The following is a 17,994-nucleotide window of genomic DNA, read 5'->3' on the forward strand; positions in this document are numbered from 1 at the left end:
AATATGTCTAATACCTCTTCATTGCCATTCACAACACCTGTGATTACCACGGCACCCAAACATCAATTAATTAATACTTGATGATGATTATGATGTTGATGTAACCAAAACAGAGGATCCCATGATTATTCTCTGTCTCTGTGTTAGATCTTCAAGGTATTTCTAAATAGAACACTAGATCATTTATTTATTTATATTAAAATACTTGACATGAGAATTTAGGAAATTCAGCCAGATTTAATCCTTGCCCTCAATAGTTTACATTTATATTTATTTTGCCTTTCTGCTTTTTCTTTCTTTCTTTTTTTTTTTTTTTTTTTACAGAACCACTTTGTGTTTTTTATACCTCAAGTACTCTTTGGAGGGATAGATGCATACACCTGGGCCTTGCTCTTGTTATCTAACGAGAAGCCATATATCTGATTACCCTGTAACAGATCTCCACATATTCCCTACTAACCTTCAAGGTATCTGTGTTGCCAGATTGTGCACAATCCACTCTCAAAATCCACTGTCACAGTTCCACTCTCAAAACACTTATTTGGAGGCTATTGAAAATCAGAGATAATGTCTATTGACATATGTTCACAATATTCACTAGAGGGAGTTCTGGTTGACAAGGATTTGAACTAAATCGTATTATATCTTGCACTGTGATTTTAACTAGATAGCATAGAATTTGTCTTAGAAAGAAAGCATCCAGAAGGTTCTCTCTTCTCCTAATTCTAAGAGTATTCTTCTAATATTTTACAAGCCTCAATGTGACTGTTAACTTAGATGATTTGCTGGACTATTTTTCATCATGAGAGATCTCTTTGGTGCCTTATTTAATGATTGTGCAGGATAAAAAAATAAAGTGAATTGTTTCTTCAATTATTTTCCAGAGCTAAAAAAGAGCTGAGATGAGAATACATTCATTTTCCCCATTAACATGGTCAATATTATTGGTAAATGCCAGGAGTTAGGAATTATCAATAATGCATTAATGGCCACAATGCTTAAGCAGTGGGACTCCCAATTCCTGGGGGTACACTCAAAGGCAGAAAAGAATAGCTAAAGAAGAAAATAGGAATTGAGTGACAATTTAGTCATTATCAATCTGCTTAAAATATCAAAGATGCCAGGCATTGAATAATCCACAGATTATTTTGATCAGAAAGGATTTATTGATAGAAAAGATCTAATAGTTTAACTCTCCTGAAAAATAGAATTTTAGAGTTGGAAAAAAACAATGACTATTACTAATCCTCTTATTTCCTTAGGGAAGATACTGAGGTTAAAGATTGAGCAACTGGCTACAGCAAAGCTAATTGGTAATAAGCCAATTTTAAAGTTAGCCTTCCTAGAAGGAGACCTGAGAGAGATTGATATGCATGGAATTTACTGAGAGTGTGTTTTCAGACACCTGTAACTGAATGAGGGCTGCAGGAAAGGGGAAGGGCCCAGCAAGAATGTGGTCACAAGCAATTCCAGTCTTGATTTTTATATACATTGGTCATTGAATGTGGGCCACTTGGAGGTGGTAGATAGTCAATAACTTCCCGAATGAGGTAGCTCTTGGCAGTCTGCTGTGATCCCTTTGCCAACTGTGTAACTGTGATCAAGTTACCAACTGTGAGGGTGGTACACCAGTCCAGAAATAGAATTCTGGGCAGGGCATCACCAGTACCTTTCATGGAACCTAACTTTGTATTAGGTCTCCAGACTCCTATATGTGTTCAAGTATCTCATGTTGTCTAGAGCTTACTTTTATTTGTTTCTCCTACTGAATATACCATAACTCAACTTCTTATGCTTTCTTCCCTTTCATCCTAATAGTAAGCAAGGTAAGACAACAGACTACCAAATATATTTCCTCCTGCCTCTGTTTCCTTAGCTACTCAGATTTGTGAGAAATGGTGTTCAGCATTCCTGAAAATATCAGGGCACTATTTGGGCATGCTGCACTATTCTGCGTCTTTGAATTAGTATGGATTTTAGTATTGTGTCAATAATGATAAATCTGAAATTCACTTTCTTGGCCTAAGTACCCAGGGTCCTACTTTTTTCTTTAACAAAAGGCACTGAACAAAGTATTTAGATCAAATATATCCACTTAAAAAGAACACGTTGAAAATGTAAGGATAATGGAAATAAAAAGCAAGGTCACAGGAAGATTCAGGTGATCATTCACCTTAAATAATAGAAGTCTGTGAATTCATGCTGGCAGACCTAAACAGGTCACCTAATCTGTTGGTTGTTTACTGTGCTGGTGGATACGAAACATGACTAAACAAACAGGGTGGAAACTGTATGAGCTCCATCTACATAACAACAGCGAAAAGAACAATTATCAGAGACTCTGGCCAGCTACCTCCACAAAAGCAGTTTTAATCTCAGAGCAATGAGGAGTGACAGCAAACTACTGCTGAAGTCTGAGTAACACAGGGCATTGAGCCAGGTAAAAACTTTCCCTTTTCAGAGGTCTGTAGACTTTATTCCTTAGACAGATGTGCTGAACCAGCTAAAACCTTGAAAGGACTAAGCTAACTTCTGCAAGAATAACGTAAGACAATAGAATGAGTTTAAAAGTGATTTAATTGTAGTATATATTAAAGATTAGACAGCAACATATACTAGTAAATATTAAGTTGATGGATTGTCAAAATTTATCTGTGTTATCAAGCATGCCTCTTGTCTTAGACATAGTATTGTAAATGATAACTTCTTATTAGGTCTAAATAAGCTTTTGAAATTAGTTATTTTTATTTTTCTTTATCTTACTGAAAAAAAAATTAAGCCAAATTAAATCTTTAACTCCACTTTTCAAGGCATCCCTAAATATTTTCAACATTTTCTTTAACAAACTTTTCAACAAGCCATTCTAGATAATGGTTTTGTGTATGTGTGTGTGTGTGTGTGTGTGTGTGTGTGTGCGCGCGCGCGCGCGCGAACGCGTGCGCAAAGGAAAACTTTTTTAGAAGATTCGTTTACAGAAGTTTTTAGCAGAGGACTAAGAATATTATCTTTCAGCATGAAATCACACAATGAATCCAACTAATCTGCTTTTCAGGAAACATTTAGACTTGATCTTTGATTTTACATTACTGGACATTCTCCAGAGAATTTGGTAATTCTCTGAAATTTGGAGTCTGGATTTCTTTTCTTTCTTTCTTTCTTTCTTTTTTTTTTTTTTTTGCCAATAAAGAATGTATTTGAGAAAATTGTTAATAGCAAATCCAGTGTATCAGGAATTACATCTCAACCCCTAATAAATTTTTCCTAAGGAGATTCAAACTTCTGAGCATCCCTTTCTTCTCTTCCCTCCAACCCCAGTCTTTTATCCCTTGAATTTTTATAGGCAGGAAAATTCCATTGTATTGAGTAGCAGGGACTGGATATTTTAGACTGCATCCAAATTAGGCAACTATCAATCAATAGAACAGTTTGTAAAGGAGTGAGGAAATATTCAAGAAAACTGCTGCCTGAGTGGACATAGTCAAGTAGATTTGCATGCTTATCTTTGCCAGTCAAAATTTATGCCAGGAATCTCTTGCTACTCAACAAATCTGTATGTAGATGTATTCTGAACACTGAATAAATTCATTCCCAACATCTGGAACATTATTTCCTTTTATTCTTTGTAACATACATAATTAAATCAATAAAGTATGATTTAGGTCAGCCTATTGTAAGGAAACTTGATTTAATGTCTTTAGAAGAGACCTGTTCCTAGTAATTTTGTTCTGCTTTCAAGAATGTCAAAGCTATATCTAAAGTGGTTTAGAGCACAGCCTGTGATGCTGAGTTGAAAGCCCAGTCTTCACCTAGTCATGTGTGAATTTGGGTAAATAGCTGAATCTCTCAAAGTACCGATATTCTATCTATAAAAGAGAATCATAACAATCATAATTACCTCACTGGGCATTAGTGAAGATCTAATGAACTAAAGTGAGCAATACCCTCTGCCCTTTTGCTGACACAGTAAATGCTCAACAAATGATTACTTATTATCATATTTGAAATGGAAGCCAAACAATATTTCTACTACATACTGCTCTGTTATCAAAATGTGACTATATAACTAAAGTTGAATGGAAATGCTCCTATCAATGAAGACTCAACATTTCTAGAATATAAAGCTGATTCTACTTCCTTGCATAAGATCCTTCCGTGATTCCCCATGGTCTTGCTGACAATATGCAAACCTCTTGTCACAATACATAAATTCTATCATCCCCTTTTCCCTCCTTGCTCTACATTTCCTTAGTTTTATCTACTACCATGCAGGCTTTAATAAATGCAACTCTCATACAAAAGTACTCACATTCCTGAATATGCTATGTCATTCATGCCCCTTAGCCTTGGTTTACATGCTGCTCTCTGTCTGGAAGTCCTTCTCTTTGCCTTCCTTTGTGCTCTTGGCAAACTTGTATTCATCCTTCACGACACAGCTTAAGCACCTTTTCTTCTAGATAGTCTTTGCTGACACTTCCCATTTCCTAAGCAAAAGTAATCACTCTTTCCTTTCTACTAGATTCAATTACCATACACAGATTAAAAGCATGTGTTTACATGTCTGCCTCATTAAGCTATGTGTTTACTGATGGCAGGCATGGACTTTGTCCTGTTTGTTATCTCTCTAGCATAGAACACTGACCTTGACTTGTGTACTTGCTCACTAATATTTATTTTAATGAATAAATTATTTACTAAATATATTCATTGACATTGTAACCAATTCTTACCACCTATTGCTTGACCCTGATCCACATCATCATTGCCTCAAAGCTGATTTCTCTGCATCTACCTGCTTTATTTTTCTTTTTTTTTCTTCTTATTATTTTTTATGGTGACATTGGTTAATAAAATCCAATAAGTTTCAGCTGTATACTTTAACAGTAAGGTATATATATTTACACTGTGTATTCACCTATCATAGTTAGATTTATTTTTGTCACCACCTTTACCTCATCTACCTACCCCCTCCTTTCCCACCCCCTAAACTTTTAGTAACCACTAGACTATAGTCCATGTCCACAAGTCTTTGTTTGTCCTGTTCATTTGCTGCTTTTAGGTTTTATATCCCACATGTAAATGATATCATGTGATTTTCTACTTTTTAAGTCTGGTTTATTTTGCTTAGCTTGATTATCTCGAGGTCCATCCATGTTGTTGCAAATGTCAGTATTTCATCTCTTCTTATGGCTGAATAATATTCCATTGTATATATGTGCCACAGCTTTTTTAGCCAATCATCTGTCATAGGACACTTTGGTTGCTTCCATGTCCTGGCCACTATGAATAATGCTTCTATGAATATCAGTATGCAAATATCTTTTTGGATATGAGTTTTCAAGTCTTTGGGGTAAATATCCAGTAGAGAGATTGCTGTATCGTATGGTAGATTAATTCTTAGTGTTTTGAGAAACTTCCATACTGTTTTTTTACAGTCTATTCCCAGAAAAGCACCCAAATTGATACTCAATATCCTACAACGGTCTCTCATCACTTTCAAAGTAAAGCCCAAAGTCCTTCCAACGTCCTCAAGGCAACAGTGATCAGGACCACATTGCCTCCCTAACCTCTGACTTTCCTACTATAGAGACTTCTTATAGGAAGCATCATAAACTTATGCATTCCCTCTGACTTTCATACTTTACCACTGGACTCCATTTCATTCCTTGAACACACTAAGCATTTCACTTGCTTCAGGTCCTTTGTACTGAACAGTTCTTTCTTCCTGGCAAGCTCTCCACTTACCTATCTGCACAGCTCCTTTCTTCACTTTGTCTGAGTCTCTTCTCTGATATCTGTTTATTTTAGAACCCTCTCTGGTCTCTCCATAGAAACAACCATGCCCCAGCTCTCCCAATCCCCTCAAGTCCTCCTTCTATACTTTTCTTCCTAGAACTCATCTCTATCTTATTTATATGCAGTATATTTACTTCAACATTTGTTTATTTCTTGTCTTTTCGATTTGTATATAAGCAATTAATAAGTAGGTGTTTAATAAATTTACATTATATTTAATATTATGCCTTTTTTAAAAATAATATACTCTTCTTCCTGGTTAATTAATAGTTTTGGTTCATCTTCTGTCATCCCTACTGCTTTTCTTTCCTTAACAGGGAATTTTTAGAATGGGACAAAACTGAGAAATATATGTAAGCCGAGGACCCGTACTTAAGAGATTATTCTGTTTATATAGCATGAAGGTGAGGGCCTTAGGAAACTTTATAAAGTAAGAAATTGGTCTTTGATCCTCAGTTTTTTATTCCCACATATATCACTTTCCCCATTCTCATTTAAAGTAGTCAGTACTTTGTATTCTTTCTCCTCAGTTTGGAATTCTTAGTAACCATCTCTCCATTCTGATCACTGACCCCTTTCTTCTTTATTAAATACTCTCAAGGAAGGGCTTTTTGCTTTCTTCCTACTATAGAGACTTCTCCTAGGAAGCATTAGAAACACATGCATGCTAAATCCTCTCAGGATTTGAATTGCTAAAGATTAAAGTCTAAAAATAGAAAACTGAAATTCTACTGTGGATTATGAAACATCAGCAGGAATGAACAGAAGTTAAAATTTTTTATGTTAGTTTCATCAACCTTGAAATCATTCTTCTGGAAGGTCATCTCCTCAGTGCTAGATACTAAGCAAAACAGAAAACTAATTATCTTCTCCAGAGTTGAGACCTAGCTTTTGTCTAAAACTTCTAGTTTTATCTAAAACTAGAAGTGTGTCAAGCATATAATGAGCACTGTGAACACATGAATTATTTCTTTACTTTTGTTAAATATTTTTATGGTTTAGTGGAAATCTAATAAACTTTAAAGGAGAATTTTATAAGTTTTCTACAATTATGATTTTATTTACTAAGTTTCTTGGCTTTACAGCTTCCTTGCTATTTTCCCCATGCTTTTCATATCTTTTCCTGATTCAGAATTCCTGGCAATTATTTTATGTATGTAGACCATAATAAAATGACACCTTTTTCATAAGCTAATGAAAGCATTTTTATTGAACTTTTAAAAGTGCTTTTATATGGTTACCCAACTTTCTTTTGGCCCTCATATAAGGAAGTTAAGTGATTTTTCCAAGGTCACAGAGCAGGTTAATCACAAAAGGTGGATGAATCACATCCAACAATCATAAGGGAGCATTTGGTGCTGCATTATCCTCACATGCAAGGATGATGTTATCAACCTACTATTGCCAGCACTCACACTTTGAGTCATTTCAATGACAATAATTAATTTGCTTTGATCTACCTACAAATTCCTAGTTTCATTCAGGCCCTACAGAATTTTTTAAAATATATTTAATTAATTATATAAGATACAGCAATTACATAAGGCCCAGAAGAGGCTAAGTGTTTTGAATGCCTGCAATAAGATTATCTAACCAGCTCCTTTAAACAGAGGCCTGCATGCTGGGCAGCAATCAACATAGCACCTGATAATTAGTTCCAGCGTTCAGTGCTGCAAGAGCCTAAAAAATGTAACTATACTACAAATATATAATAAGGCAGCCCTTTCTATAAAATATTTTTAAAACATGTCCTCCTTAGTATGAAATATCTTGGTGAGAAGCAAATAAAAAGTCTTTAGTAAAGAAATAAAAAAGCAATGATCACTGATCACATATAACAGATTACTTTGCCTATGCAGTTTTGTAGGTTTTGTTCTGTGTAGATTATGAGTCCACATGAATGCTTTTTAAGCATTGTGTATTTTTAAGGTGTGTTCTCTGAATTGTTAAGCTAAAATCCTAGCTGTGAAAATAATTAATTTTACTTGGGAAATTTCACCAGATTACATCTTGAGTCAAGACAAGATGAATACTTTAGCCTGAATTAAGATAAATATAAATACTGTGTATGAACAAAAACAAACAATGCAGAAGAGAAAAGAGAAAGGAAATAGAAAGAGATATAGATGAAAGTAGATGAGAGTAAATTTTCTTGGAAACATGAACTTCAAATCTATCTGTAAGAGGTTACAGAGTAATGTTATCCAAGGATAAGTCAGTCCTCTTGAAATATTTTCCTATAGTAAATTGCACAAAGGAAAATAGTACCTGTATGTATGTGGAATGGGAGTGGCCATAAACCATTTAAGAAAATGAAACACTCTACTAGCCTTAACCACCAACTGTAATAAAATCTTGGCACTCATAGATCTAACATCTGTGGTTTTGACTATTGCAGAGTGACCTAGGTCCTTGGGAAATCTAGAAAAGGAAGAACAAATGAGGCCTAAAGTAATCAGAAGGAAAGAAATAATCTAAATTATAGTAGAAATAAATGAAATTGAAAACAAAAAAAAAAGAAAAAAGAAATACACCAAAGAGCTGATTCTTTGAAGAGGTTAATAAAATTGACAAACCCCAGCTAGACTCGCTAAAAAAAGAAAAGACAAAGAACACAAATAAACAAAATCAGAGATGAAAGAGGGGAAATTATGACTGATATCACAGAAATACAAAGGATCATAGAAGAATATTATGAAAAAGTATATAACACCAAATTTAAAAACCTAGAAGAAATGGATAAGTACTTAAAAAAATACAATCTTCTTAGACTGAATCAAGAAGATCTGGAAAATTTAGTAGACCGATCAGCAGTATGGAAATTGAAACAATCATCAAAAACCTACCAAACAGTAAAAGTTCAGGACCAGATGGCTTAACCAGTGAATTCTACCAAACATTCCAAGAAGATTTAATACCTATTCTCCTCAAACTCTTCCAAAAAATCGAAGAGGAGGCAATACTTCCCAACTCATCTTATGAGGCCAATATTACTCTGATACTAAAACTTATTAAAGATAACACAAACAAAGAAAACTACAGACCAATATCTCTCATGACACAGATGCAAAAGTCCTAAATAAGATACTAGTGAACTGAATACAGCAACATATTAAACAGATTTTAGACTACGATCAAGTGGGCTTCAACCCAGGGGCACAGAAATGGTTCAACATACACGAATCGATTAATGTGATACACGACATAAACAAATTAAAAAATAAGAATTGTACGATCATATCAATAGATGCAGAACAAGCCTTCAACAAGATACAGCATGCATTTATGATCAAAACACTTAACAAAATCAGTGTAGAAGGAAAGTACCTTAACATAATAAAGACCATATACAACAAACCCTCAGCCAACATTATACTTAATGGTGAAAAACTAAAAACCTCCCCTCTAAGATCGGGAGCAAGGCAAGCCTGTCCACTGTCGCCACTGTTATTCTGTAAAACAATGCATGTCCTAGCAAGTGCAATCAGGCAAGAGAAAGTTATAAAAGTCACCCAGATAGTAAATGAATAAGTCAAACTGTCATTATTTGCAGATGACATGATTTTCCATTTAGAAAATGCTAAAGACTCCACAAGAACACTACTAGAAACAATAAGCAAATACAGTAAAGTCTGAATACGAAATCAATGTTCAAAAATCCATAGCTTTCCTATACTCTAATAATGAAGAATAAGAAAAAGAAGTGGAAAAATAATTCCTTTTGCAACTGCAACAAAAAGAATAAAATACCTAGGAATAAATTTATCGAAACATGTGAAGGACCTATATAATGAAAACTACAAAACTCTATTAAAAGAAACCGAAGAAGATATAAATAAATGGAAAAATATTCCATGTTCTTGGATTGGAAGAATCAAGATAGTTAAAATGACCATATTACCTAAAGCATTATATAGATTTAATGCAATCTCCATCAAAATCTCATAGGCATTTTTTAAAGAAATAGAACCAAAAAATCATCAGATTTTTATGGAAACATAAAAGACCCCGAATTGCCAAAGATATGCTGAGAAAAAAGAATAAAGCAAGAGGCAGCACTCTACTTGACTTCAAATTATGCTACAAAGCGACAGTAATCAAAATGGCATGGTATTGGCAGCAAAACAGACACATGGATCAGTGGAACATAATCAAGAGTCCAGAAGTAAACCTATATTTATATGGGCAAATAATTTTTAACAAAAATGCCAGAAACATACAGTGGAGAAAGGCAAGACTCTTCTATAAATGGTGTGGAAAAATTAGAAGGCCACCTGCAAAAAAGTGAAACTAGACTGTTGTCTATTACCCCACTCTAAAATTATCTCCAAATGGACCCGAAACAATAAAATGCATAGAAGAAAACACAGGAATGAAACTCAAGGACCTTGAACTTAAAGAAGATTTTATGAATTTGACCTCAAAGACAGGGAAAGTAAAAGCAAAAATAAGTGAATGGGACTATATCAAACTAAAAAGCTTCTGTTCAGCAAAAGAAATCATCAACAAAGTAAAGAGACAACCATCTCAATGGGAAAATATATTTGCAAACAACACTTCCGATAAGGACCTAATATCTAAAATATACAAAGAACTCATACGACTCAATAACAACAAAAAAACAAACAATCCAATCAAAAAATGAGCAGAGGACCTGAACAGATACTTCTCCCTAAAGGACATACAAATGGCCTACGAACATATGAAAAGATGCTCAACATCGCTAGCTATTAGGAAAATGCAAATCAAAACCACAATGAGATACCATCTCACGCCTGTTAGAATAACTATAATCAACTGGACAAGTAATAGCAAATTTTGGAGAAGATGCAGAGAAAAAGGAACCTTCATACATTGTTGGTGGCACTGCAAATTGGTACAACCACTATGGAAAACAGTATAGAGGTTCCTCAAAAACTCAGAATTGATCTACCATATGAGCCAGCAATCCCACTACTGGGTATTTACCCCAAAGACTTGAAAACCCATATCCAAAAATATATTTGCACACCGATGTTCATAGCAGCATTATTCACAGTGGCCAGGACATGTAAGTAACCAAAGTGTCCTACAATAGATGATTGGCTAAAGAAGCTGTGGCCCCTATATACAATAGATTATTACTCGGCCATAAAAAGAGATGAAATACTGCCATTTGGGACAACGTGGATGGACCTCGAGATAAGTATGCTAAGTGAAATAAGCCAGACTGAAAAAGTAGAAAATCACATGATATCACTTATATGTGGGATTTAAACCTAAAAACAACAAATGACAGGACAAACAGAGATTCAGGGACATGGACAATGGACTAGTGGTTACCAGAGGGTAAAATGTGTGGGAGGAGGGGAGAGGTAGATGGGGTAAAGGGGGTCAAATATAGGAGGTAGATGGATGGTGAAGTGGGTAAAGGAGATCAAATATGTGGTAGCTGAAGGAAACTGGACTTGTATTAAGACATCGATAGAACATATTGATGTCAAATTGTAATGCACACCTGAATATTATATAATTGTATTAACCAATGTTACTCCAATAAACTTAATACAAGAATAAAAGAAAAGCCCAGAGAGGATAAACAATATTGTTTTGCTCTTCTGGGAGTTTTTATAGAAAGCATACTCTCTGAAGAGCAAGCATTTATTATATTTTATAGTAGGATGATAAAAGCAATAAATTATTTCAATGAGGAAAAGTTTTATATGCTCAAAATGAAAAAAATACTTTACAAAGTACTCAATTGATTAAAAATGACATATATCTGCCTTGATGATTATAGACACTATATTTTCCTGTAGCAACGTCTATGAGACTGGCATAGGATTATTTTGTTAATTTTTAATTTTCAATTAGAGTTGACATTAAATAATATTTAAAATTAGTTTCAGGTGTACACAATAGTGGTTAGACATTTCTATAATTTATGAAGCGATTCCCCTGATTAGTCTAGTTCCCATCTGACACTATACAGTTATACCATATTATTGACTATATTCCCTATACTGTACTTCACACTCCCAAGATAATTTCGTAACTATCAATTTTTACTTATTTTTTTAAATTATTTATTTATTTAATTAGTTTCAAATATACAGTACATTGCTTAGTACATTTATATAGTTTATAAAATGATCCCCCTAACTGCACCTTCTCTCCTCTGGTTTTCCACCTAGCCAATATATTAATGCTAAGTACATTCCCTATGCCATGCTCCCCATCCTCATGATCATCTATCAACTACTAATTTGTACTTCTTTAACCATTCACCCTATTCTTCCAGCCCCCCAAGTCTTCTCCTCTCTGTCTATCACCAAATTGTCCAGTATATTTGTGAGTCTGTTTTTGATAAGTTTGTTCTTTTTGTTCCTTAGATTCTGCATGTAAGCGAAATCATATAGTATTTATCTTTCTCTCCGACTTATTTCACTCAGCATAATAAACTCTAGGTCCACTCATGTCATTACAAATGGTAGGATTTCATTTTTTTAATGGCTGAGTAATATTCCATTGTATATATGAATCATAAATTTTTTATCCAATTGTCTGTCGATGGGCATTTAAGTTGTTTCCATATCTTGGCTATTGTAAATTGTGCTGCCATGAATATTGGTGTGCATAGATCTATACGAATCATTGTTTTGATTTTCTTTGGATAAATATCTAAAAGTGAAATTACTGGGTCAAAAGGTATATCCATTTTTAACTTTTTGAGAAGCCTCCAGACTATTTCCATAGTGGTTATACCAGTTTGCAATCACATCAACAATATATGAGGGTTCCTTTTTCTCCACATCCTTGTTAACACGTATTTTTTGATTTATTGATGATAGCCTTTCTGCCCAGTGTGAGGTGATATCTCATTGTGGTTTTAATTTGCATTTCTCTGATGATTAGTGACCTTGAGCATCTTTTCATATGTCTATTAGCCACCTATATTTCCTCTTTGGAGAAGTATCTGTTCAAGTCTTCTGCTCATTTTTTAATTGAATTATTTGCTTTTTTGTTATTATGTTATATAAGTTCTTTATAAATTCTGGATATTAACCTCTTATCAGATGTGTCATAGACAAATATCTTCTCCCATTCAGTAGGTTATCTCTTTGTTTTGTTGATGGTTTCCTTTGCCGTACAAAAAAAATTTAGTTTGATGTAGTCTCATTTGTTTATTTTTTCTTTTGTTTCCCTTACCAGGGAGATATATTCGAAAAGAAATCACTGTTAGTAATATCAAAGAGTTACTGCCTATGTTGTCTTCTAGAAGTTTTATGGTTTGGGATCTTACATTTAAGTTTAATCCATTTGAGTCTATTCTTGTATATGGTGTAAGAAGGTGGTCTAGTTTCTTTTTTTTTTTTCCTTTTGCTTGTATCTGTCCAATTTTCCCAATACCATTTTGAAGAGACTATCTTTACCCCATTGTAGATTCTTACATCCTTTATTATATATTAAGTAGCATATAAGCGTAAATTTATTTCTGGGCTCTCTATTCTGTTCCATTGATCAATGTATCTGTTTTTATGACAGGACCATGCTGTTTTGATTACTGTAGACTTGTAGTATAGTTTGATATCAGGTAATGTGATACCTCCAATTTTGTTCTTTCTCAAGATTGTCATGGCTATTTGGGGTCTTCTATGGTTTCATATAAATTTTAGGATTATTTGTTCTAGGTCTCTGAAAAATGACATTGGTATTTTGATAGGGATTGCATTGAATCTATAGATTGCTTTGAGTAGTACGACCATTTTAACAATGTTGTTTCTTCCTACCTATGAGTATGATATATGCTTCTATTTATTTGTATCTTACTCAATTTCTTTTTGCAATGACATAATTTTCTGAGAACAGGTCTGTTATCTCCTTGGAAAATTTGATTCCCAGGTATTTTATAGGTTTTAATGCAATTATAAATGGGATTGTTTTCTTAATTTCTTTTTGAAAGTTCATCATTGGTGTATAAAAATGCCACTGACTTCTGAATATTTATTTTGTAACCCGCAACTTTACTGAATTCATTGATCTGTCCTAACAGTTTTTTGGTAGGATCTTTAGTGTTCTCTATGTATAGTATCATGTCATCGGCAAAAAACGAGTTTTACTTCTTCCTTTCCAGTTCAGATAATTTTTATTTCTCTTTCTTGTCTGATTGCTGTAGCTAAGACTTCCAAAACAATGTTGAAGTGGAATGGTGAAAGTGGGCATCCTTGTCTTGTTTCTGATCTTAAGGAAAATGCTTTTAGCCTTTCCGCATTGAGTGTGATGTTAGATGTAGGTTTGTCCTATACGGCCTTTATTATGTTGAGGTATGTTCCTTCTATTCCCACTTTGCTGAGAATTTTAATCAAAATTAGAGGCTGGATTTTGTCAAACACTTTTTTGCATCTATTGATAGAATCATGATTTTTATCTTTTGATGAGTTAATGTAGTGTATCACATTAATTGATTTGTAGATATTGCACCAGACTTGCATCTTGGGAATGAATCCACTTGATTATGGTATATGATCTTTTAAAAGTATTGATAAATTTGGTTTGCTAATTTTTTTTGAGGATTTTTGCATCTATGTTCTTCAGGGATATATATATATATATATATATATATATATATATATATTTGTAATGTCTTTGTTTTTAAAATCAGGGTAATGATGACCTTGTGGAATTAGCTTGGGAGCCTTTCTTCCTCTTGAATTTTTTGGAACATTTTGAGAAGAAAATGTGTTAATTCTTCTTCGAATATTTGGCAGAATTCTCCTATGAAGACATCCAGTCCGGGACTTTTGTGTATTGGGAGTTCTTTTATTATTATTATTATTATTATTATTATTATTATTATTATTGATTCGATTTCATTAGTAGTAATTGGTTGGTTCAGATTTTATGTGTCTTCTTGACTCAGTCTGGGAAGATTTTGTTTCTAGGAATGTATCAATTTTTTCCAGATTGTCCAATTTGTTGACATATAGTTGCGTGTAGCATTTTCTTATAATCTTTTGTATTTCTGTGGAGCCAGCTGTTACTTCTCTTTTATTTCTGATTTTACTTATATGGGTCCTTTCTCTCTTTTTTTTTCAATGAATCTGCTTTAAAGTTTATCAATTTTACTTAACTTTTCAAAGAACCAGTTCTTGGTTTCATTGACTTTTTGTATTTTTTTTTAGACTCTATTTTTTTTTTAAATTTCCACTCTGATTGTTTATTCTTTTCTTTCTTCTACTTACTTTGGGCTTTGTTTGCTGTTCTTTTTCTAGTTTATTTAGGCAATAAGTTAGATTGTTTATTTAAGAATATTTTGTTGTTGTTATTGAAGTAGGCCCGTAGTGCTATTAATTTCCCTCTTAGAACTGCTTTTGCTGTGTTCCACAGATTTGGGATCATGGTGCTTTTATTTTCATGTTCCTCAAATTATCTTTTGATTTCTTTCTGATCTCATTGGTAACTCATTCATTGTTTAGTAGCATGTTATTTAGCCTTCATGTGTTTGTGTATTTTTCAGTTTTTTTTTTCTTGTACTTGATTTCTAGTTTCATACCATGTGGTTGGAGAAGACACATGATATGATTTCAATCTTCTTAAATTTACTGAGTTTTTTTTTGTGTGATCTCTCTGGAAAATGTTCCATGTGCACTTGAGAAGAATGTATAGTCTGCTGCTTTGGAGTGAAATGCTCTAAAAATATCAACTAAATCCATCTGTTCTAGAGTATCCTTTAAGGCTGCTGTTCCCTTGTTGATATTCTGTCTGGAAGATCTGTCCATTAGTGTCAATGGGGTGTTAAAATCTTCTACTATTACTGTCAATCTCTCTCATTATGTCTGACAATATTTGCTTTATATATTTAGGTGCTCACATGTTGGGTGTATAAATGTTTACCAGTATTGTATACTCTTGTTAGATTGATCCCTTTATCATTCTATAGTGCCCTTGTCCCTTGTAGCTTTTGTTTTAAAGTATATTTTGTCTGATATAAGTATTGCTACTCCATCTTTTTTTTTCATTTCCATTTGCAAAAAATATTTTTTTCTATTCCTTAAGTTTCAGTCTGTGTGTGTCTTTTGAGGTGAGTCTCTTAGAGACAGCATATGTATAGATCTTGTTTTCTTTATCCATTCAACTGTACTATATTTTTTGGTTGGAGCATTTAAGTGATTATTGATAAGTACATAGTTATTTCCATTTTATAATTCCTATTTATGTTTTTTAATCTTTCTTTTTTCTCAGCTTTATTAAAATATAATAGACAGTTGCTCATATTTACATCGTATGATTCAGTGAGTTGTTTTTTCAATTATAGTTGGCATACAATAACATACCAGTTTCAGATGTACAGCATAGTGATCAGAGATCCGCATAACTCGCAAAGTGATCACTCCACTAAATCTAGTACCCATCTTCCCTCTTACGTATTTATTACAACATTATTAAACATCTTCCCCATGCTATACTCAACATCTCCATGTCTATTCTACAACTATTCACTTGTACTTCTTAATCCTTTTGCCGTTTTTTGCCATCCCCCAACCCTCCTCCCATCTAGTAGCCCTCAAAATATTCTCTATATCTATGAGTTTATTTCCACTTTTGTTGTTGTCATTTATTTTGTTCTTTAGATTCCACATGTATGTGAAATCATGCAGTATTTGACTTTCTCTATCCAACCTATTTCATTCAGCTCAATACTCTCTAGATCCATCAAAGCAATATATTTTTCCATCGCCTTCCTTTTAGCCTGTGTGAGACTTTTAATCTGAAGTGAGTTTCTTGTAGGCACCATATGTAGGGGGCTTGTTTTCTTATCCATTCAGCCACTCTATCCTTTGGTTAGAGACCTTTCTTCTTTTCCATTTGAGGTACTCATTGATAAGAGTGTAGTTATTATCGCTCTTTATTCATATTTTCGATACATGTTTGTTCTTAAAGAAGTCCCTCTAACATTTCCTGTAATACTGGCTTGGTGTTGATAAATTTCTTTAGCTTGTCTGGGAAGCTCTTTATCTATCCTTCGACTCTAAATGATAGCTTTGCTGAATAAAGTATTCTTGGTTGTAGTCCTGAGTTTTCATCATGTTAAAGATTTTGTGCCAAATCCTCTGACCTGCAAAGTTTCTTTTGACAAATCAACTGCCAGTCTTATGGGTGCTCCCTTGTAGGTAGCTAACTGCTTTTCTCTTGCAATTTTTAAGATTCTCTCTTTGTATTTAAACCTTGGCAGTTTAATTATGATATGTCTTGTTGTGGGCCTCTTTGGGTTCCTCTTTCCTGGGACTCTCTGAGCTTCCTTGTGTTGTATGTCTATTTCCTTCACCAAATTAGGGAAGTTTTCCATCATTTTTTTCTTCAACGTCTTGTTTTCCTTCAGTTACTCCTATGACATAAATATTTTTACATTTAATTGTGTACCACAGTCTTCTTAAATTATTACTATAGTCTTGGCTTCTTTTTTCTTGCCATTCTGATTGAGTGTCCCTGGCTCCCCCATCCTCTATATCAGTGATTTGATCCTCTTCTTTATGCACTCTGTTTACTACATCTAATATACTCTTTATTTCAGGAAATGTGTTGATCATTTCTGACTGGTTCTTATTTATTTCCATTTCTATTTTTATGTTTTCTATCTCTTTGCTAAAGTTCTCACTGAATTCATCTACACTTCCCATAAGTTCATTGAGCATCTTTATAACCAGTGTTTTGAACTCTTCATCTGTAAGACTGCTTGACTCCATTATTCATGGATTTCTGTTCTGTTCTCTCATATGGTTTCTGCTTCTTTGTCTTCCCATTTTTGCTGCCTTTCTGTGTCCTTTTCTATATACAAATCTAAGTTCCTAAGTCTCCAGACCTTATTAATGAGGCTTTGTGTAGTAGGTATCCAGTGGCACAGTCCTGAGAGGAGTTCAGCTACACACCAAGTTTAGTCCTAGCTTGTGCCCCTCTGGGGCCACCTGTCAAGATTCAGCAAGCAATCCACAAATGCTGTGTTTTTAGTTGCCTCAAAAACAGATCTGCTGCCACCAGTGTGAGTCTTGGCACTGCTCAGTAGACTCTCAGAGGACTCACTTGGATGTGACTTGAGAGGGGCTGCAAGTTGGGGCAAGCCAAGTTTCAGGGAATCTTCTGGGTTGTGTGACCTCTGTTATCCAGTTTGTAGATGTCCCATCTACGGCAGTGCTGCTTCCCCACACTGGTAGCAGTGAGGGCTCA

The sequence above is a fragment of the Pteropus medius genome, unplaced genomic scaffold (genome assembly GCF_902729225.1).
Source record: "Pteropus medius unplaced genomic scaffold, Ma_sr-lr_union100, whole genome shotgun sequence".
Taxonomy (NCBI): domain Eukaryota; kingdom Metazoa; phylum Chordata; class Mammalia; order Chiroptera; family Pteropodidae; genus Pteropus; species Pteropus medius.